Source organism: Triturus cristatus, chromosome 11, assembly GCF_964204655.1.
Source record: "Triturus cristatus chromosome 11, aTriCri1.1, whole genome shotgun sequence".
In the NCBI taxonomy this organism is placed as follows: Eukaryota; Metazoa; Chordata; class Amphibia; order Caudata; family Salamandridae; genus Triturus; species Triturus cristatus.
Window position 1 is genome coordinate 1101291755 of NC_140594.1, and position 6881 is coordinate 1101298635.

The following is a 6881-nucleotide window of genomic DNA, read 5'->3' on the forward strand; positions in this document are numbered from 1 at the left end:
ACTGCCCCATATTTAAAAGGACAGGAAAAGTCACCCTGAGTGGCTTTTCCTGTCCTTGTAAATATGACCTCTTTACACGCAGCACTGTCCGTGAAAGGGGTGTTGCTGTGGGTGTTTCCACGCAACAACCATGGAACGAGACACATTTTCAGATTTACGAGGAATCATAAATCAGTAAATGCGTCTGATTGCTACGCCTCCCCAGGGGAGGCATAGGGAGGCACAACGAGGGGAAATGTATTAATTTCTCCTCGTTTTTGTTTCCTGTTTCTATGCGTGCTGCATTCTGCAGCACACATTGAAAGAGGAAATCACATCTAATGATTGTTTTTGTTCAGGAAGGGAACCCTTCCTGAACAAAAACAATCTCCCCATGACGCAGGCATCCTTGCACCATGGTGCAAGGGTGCCTGCGTCGGCGCATGGCAACAGTTTGTGCGCCAGCACAGGGGGTAGCACATAGATGCGACATATTGTTGTAAATATGTTGCATCGCTGTGCTTTCCAAGCTAACGCTGCAAGGTGCAGCAAAATGACTTGCTGCACCGTGCTGCGTTAGTTTATTGTAAATCTGCCCCCTAGTGTTTGATGATTCAGTGTGCTTTTGAGATGTAAAATTCTCGCTCATTCATAATAGTGCAAGCACTCCATAGGAGGCTAAATCTGGTACATGGAATAGGCACTAGCGTGTGACTAGAGAGTATATAATGCACTGAGCGTAGCCAAAGTTTTCTCTAATATGGTGTGTAGAATTTCTTATAATAGGTTGTGCATATAGCTGTGGTGTCAAACCAGACGTAGGAAAAAAATATGTGTCCACATTTATTGCACTGTTCACACAAATTCAATCAATGTGCCAGTTACTTACCGGTAATCTTTATTAGACCAATTGCTTTTCCTCATCCCAGTGTTTACTAAATGAGATGCGTCCAGCATCTCCCAGAGAACCACGTGACCTTGCAGAAAACTTGGAAGAGGCCTATGTCCACTCCCTTTCTGCCCTTCCCGACAGGTTCCTCCTCCAACAAGGGCCATGAAGGGGGCACAGCCCACCAGATCTCCATAAAGCTCTGGCTAGTGATAGACTACTGTACCATACTGTCAGCAGCAGACTAAAAAAAAGATTGCACTTGACCACAGAAGCAGCTCTGCCTGCTTTTGTGCCCATGCCCCGCCCAATCTCGCGCAGTGGTACCTGTGACGTCATCCCTATTTCCATCCGCATCCAGCAACTCTCCCCAGCATTGCCTCTCCAGTGACCATCCTGTAATAGGCCTGGTCCGAAGAAAGGACTCCAGGGATGTAGCGGCACCACCAGCATATTGTGGGCCTCAGACCACTGCAAGGCTGCCAGGGATAGTGGATCCCTGGCGGCAGCAGCGGTCCTATGGCAGTCCGACGGCCCAACTCATAATAGGACGGGTGGACCACCTGTGCAGCACTGCCCGCACCACCACTGTGGAGTAATAATCAGGCCCTTAGTCCCCTGCCCTGAATTAAAAAATATATAACATAAGGAGGCAGGGTAGCGATACCCTGCACCCCTAAGCCCCAGGGGGGGGACCCAGATAGACTCCCTCCGGGGTCAGAATGCAAAGGAAATCAGCAATTGTTGCCACAATCTCGCAAGACTCCTGCGGGATCGAAAAAAAAACAAAAACAAAATAGCAACCAGCGCAGCATTCACCAGTTATAACCCCGGGGAGCCCAACCCTGGTGCTGGATTCTTTAATTAAAGGAGGGGGCATGCAGCCCCTTCCCAAGCCACTATAGACCCCAGGGAGCCTACCCCCAAGGCCTACATTTCTGAAAATGAGGAGGGGCTGTCGGGGCCTCTCTCCTTGAGCCTTCTATGGCCCAGGGGTCCCCTTTCCCTGGGGCCAAATCACTTGCTGTGTCCTGTGGAGCCCATGTCCGAGACATAACAGGTTCCCTGCCCCCACCGGCACAGGCAGGGGAACTTGTGTTTAATCGCACCTGGCGGGAGCATTTTAGTTTAGTTTAGTTTTTAAACTTGTAATGCGCAACAGCTACCCAAAAAGGGTTTCCCAGCGCAAAAGACAACGTCAGGGCTTAAAGAATAAAGAGCGGTAGAACAGTAATCTGTTGAACAGCCAGGTCTTTAAAGACTTTCGAAATTTAGTATAGTTCATCTCGTTCCAGAGTGATGTAGGTAAAGAGTTCCAGGACAAAGGGCCATGGTAAGAAAAAGACCTGCCGCCCATCCGAGCAAATTTGAATTTTGGGACGACGAACCTTCCTTGGGTGGCAGAGCGGAGATTACGGGAGGGTAAATAAGGGCTGACTAAGGACTGAAGATAACGGGGAGCACAACAAGATTTAATTTTGTGCATATAACTCAGTATCTTGAACTTTATTCGATTCTCGATTTTAAGCCAATGTAACTTGCATCGATAAGGCGAAATGGAGGCGGTCTTCGGGACTCCACACAGGAGTCTGACTGCCGCGTTTTGTACCGTCTGTAGTCTTCGGACTATAGGCTTGTTTGCGCCAAAGTAAAGTACATTTCCATAGTCAAGCCTGGATGTGATAAGAGCATTGACTACGGTTTTCCTGGTAGATTCCGGTAGCATCCAACAGATTTTTTTTAACCATTTGAGAATGGTGAAACAAGTCGCTGCGACTTTGACAGATTGGGGGTGCATACTAAGTGAGTCGTCAATCGTGATACCCAGATTACGAACTTGGGGAGAGGGGAGTGGAAGAACACCCATTTCACAAGGCCAGTGTTGGGGGTTCCAGAGATCTTTCTTTTTTCCCAGTACCAATATCTCAGTTTTCTCACCGTTTAGTTTAAGAAAGTTTTCCTGCATCCAAGAAGCTATTTTACTCAGTCCAATTTTGAGAGTAGAAGGTGCTTTAGTTTTGTGTGAGGAGAGGGAAAAAATGATTTATGAATGATCAGCATAAGAGAAGAGAGACAGCCCTGAATTCTCTGCTACCACGGCCAGTGGTTTTACATAAAGATTGAATACCAAGGGGCTGAGAATGGACCCTTGTGGCACCCCATGGGCAAACGAGTGGACTTCAGAGCAAGCTGAGTGTGAGAAGACTTGGAAGGTACGATTGGAAAGGAAAGCAGTAAGCCAGTTTAAGGCGGGTCCATTTATGCCCAGTGATTTGAGTGTATTTATTAACACAGTATGAGACACCGTGTCAAAGGCGACGCTCAGATCAAGTAAAATGAGCGCAACTGTGTCCCCGTTGTCCAGATGGTGACGTAAGCTTTCAGTGACCCCAAGTAGGGTGGTTTCGGTGGAAAAACCTGCTCTGAAGCCCGACTAAGAAGGATGAAGTAGTCCGTGAGTAGTCACAAACTGGGTTAAGTGCGAATGGATGTGTCTTTCCAGAATCTTTGAAAAGATCGGGAGTAGGGATATAGGGCGGTAATTACTCGACACATCAGCATTTGCCTTTTTAAGAAGGGGGTGGGTCATGGCATGTTTCCATGTAGATGGAATGGAAGCTTCTTGCAGTGAAGCATTTAGGAGATCCATTATCACAAGTAGAGGGGAAGAGCTTAACTGTTTTAATACTGAGACAGGTAATGGGTCATTTGGAGATCCCGATTTAATGTTGTTCAAGAGTGTAGTTAAGCTTTCTGTGGTAAGTAGAGGTCAAGTTTCAAGAGAGTGGTCAGGGAGATCAGGTTTCTTTAATTTATTTAGGAGTGGGTTTATAATATCGAGAGGAGGTTGAGGTGAACGAAACAGTGGAGGGATTATTAGCCTGTTTCAGCACAATATCTTGATATATTGTATCGACTTTTTGAATAAAAAACGAGGCCAAAGCATCACATTTAGGTTTAGTTAGTGCAGGAGGTTGTGCTAGAGTTTTGGAGCCTGCGAGTTCCTTGACAGTGTTAAAAAGAGTCTTGGAGCAGTTAGTTGCATTTGCAATGGTGGTGGAAACAAAGTCTGCTCGAGCTAATTTGGAGAGTTTGTGGTAATTTTTTAAGGCACTTTTGTAGTCAGATTTAGATAAAGAAGTGTAATTCTTCCTCCACTTTCTCTCCAAAACTTTACAGTTAGTTTTTTCAGTTTTCAGTGACTCAGTGAACCATGGGGCTGGTGGTCGATGGTTTGCGATTGTTTTTTTGTAAGAGGCAAACATGTGTTAATGGCGTCCAAAAGCCAGTTTTGCACTGAAGATGATAGTTGGTTAACTTGTTGCAAGGGACATGGTTTGTGAGTATCTAAATGAGTGTTAAGGGCAGTGATATCTAACTTTTTCCAGTTTCTAAATTGTGAAATTGACGTGCTGGAATTTGATGAAAGAAGTGCTGGGAGTATTAAGTTAAATTTGACGAGATAGTGATCGGACCAACTTATTGGGAGGGCCAAAGAGCAGGAGATCTCTGTTAGGTTAGAGAAAATGGGGTCAAGGAAATGCCCTGCTGCATGTGTGGGACCAGAATTTAATAAGTTAATATTCAAGGAAGCTAAATCAGAAATAAGATTTGAGCTGCTTTTACATGATTTCTTTTCTAAATGGAGATTTAGGTCTCCTTGAAGGGAGAAATTGGCTGATTTCATAGCTAAAGGAGCTATGAGTTCAGCGAAAGTCGAGGTCCAAGATAAGGAGGAGGAAGGTGGGCGATAAACGATTATACCTGAAAAGGTAAATTTAGGGGAAAGAGTCAGCTTAAAATGAGCAGCCTCACAGTTAGGGAAAGGGAGATGTTCAAAGTCGCATTTGAAGTCTTTCTTAAAGATAACAGCTATCCCACCACCCATTTTCAAATTACGAACTTTCCTCACTATAGCGTAGTTTATAGGTAATGCAGCAGCAATGTCAGGACCTGAACACTCATGGAGCCAGGTTTCTGTGAGGAAAATCGCATCAGGTTGGTCATTAGATAATAGGTCAAAGATGTCTGATTTATGTTTGGGTAAGGAGCGACAGTTTATGCTGAAGAAAGAGTAAGGTTTATTTTGAGGAATCAATGGGTTTGAGTTTGGTAATAGGCTTCCGGTTTTTTCTTCCAGACTGGAGGAAAAACAAAAACCGCAGTTTTCACAGGCTTTGAAGTTTCCTAATAAGTGAGCTTTGGTGCAGTTTGGAAGCAGGGGTATGTGAAAGGCCATTAACTGCTCAGGGGTGTATTTAAGTCTGCTGGTTTTAATCATGGTATCCCGTCTCTGAGTATGGAGAGGCCTTGAGTGATTTGCCGAGCAACCAGGGGTTCTGGCCCTGGGCCCGAGCCAGGCGCGGACGGGCGCAGACGGGCTTGCCTTAGGCGCGCCTTCGGCGCGCCAGCGGCGTGCCCTCTGCGCGCGTCTGCTGCGCTTCGGGGCCAGCGTCCTAATTTATGCAGATTTCAGCAGCTAGACTGCTAACCACAGTGCGCGTAATGGAGGCAGCCCGCACTTCCGGTTTTGCGTCGTATTTCCCTCCACACAAACGGAAGAATCCGTGGTGGACCGGGGATGACGCTTTGGCCGGTTGAAAAGTGCGCTTGTGCAGGTAAAATAAGCAATTTTTAAGAACAGTGAATATTGTGATTTTAAAAGCAGTTTCCAATTCAATTTCAAAATGACTTTCAGTGACTTTCAATATTTAGCACATTCAAACAGAGAAAGATGAAGGATGAAGCCCTTTACCAGGCGCTTCGTTTACCAGCTCCTGAAAGCCACAGCTCGTCTCTCTAAACGCGTCCGCTTTGGATGGCTAAATTACGGGTCCTAGATCCAAATAAGGATGGCCCAAATGGGAGCGGATATAGATGCAGAGAAGTTACTAGAAGGTAGAATTAATGATGGTCAAATAAGTCTCCTAGATTCCATGAGGTAGATTTTTATGGAGTCTTCAAAAGAAATGATGAAAGCTGTGTATCTCTGATGTGAGAACCAAGTTGGGAGCAAGTTTCAATTTTAGATAAAAAGCAAAAATTGACACGAATAGTGCAGACCGGACATTATGTCGTCTGGGAATTTCATGGCCCTCAGCAATATGTTAGGTACGAATATACATGATGCACTTTGGTTTGATGGACCTTGGGCCTGCGGCGTATGTTACCGGATGCTACACGTCAATCCCCACATTAAAAAATCCCTCCAATTGGAGGCAAACACACTCTTTAAAAACTCTCCAGCCGGTTGGGAGCAGACTTTTGATCTGTTGTCCAGACCGCACTGGAGGGAGTAGCATAATTACATGCTCTCTGCGGGTGGGAGCAGGGCAGGCTCTGGGAGCATGCTGGGAGTCAGCTAGGGCCATAGGGAGCCCCGTGGCTGGAGCACCACCTGTGGCTCCCAACGCTGACCATGGTGGATACTTTGTATGTGCACGCACCTTGAAATGATGCAGGCCCCGGGAGATGGGGTCTCCTGGACTAAAAACAACTTCGGAAGGGGGTCCATGTTACCCAACTCCCCTTTAACATGCATTAGGCCATGGTGGATGGGTCCCTAGGGCTTAATGATGCTTGGGAAGGGCCCCACTATTTTATTATATTTGGCCTCCAGGGATGGGTTCCCAGGGGCCTGATGTCCAACCCTGTGCAAAATCTGTGTGCGATGTGGAGGTGGCAGTCTGCTGGGGGTTTTGCCAGAGAACCTGGTGGTAGGCCAAGCCCTGTGATTAACCCCGTTGCTCATGGCCAAACGATGTGCGCAGCGTTTGTTGGGCTTCCTCAGGGGAGTTTGGATACAGGGCCTGGCTGTGGCCAACCACACGTCACGTGTGACAAAAGGCCATGCACAAAGTGAGGTTGGCTGCCTGCATATTTTCAACCCCCTACTGTTCATGGCAAAAGCATGGGGATGGCTGCCTATAGGAGGTTTGCCCTAGGCTTTGCTGCTTGGGCTGTGTGCTGCGGGGTTGGCTTTATGTACGGAAATAAAATATTGCTTCACATT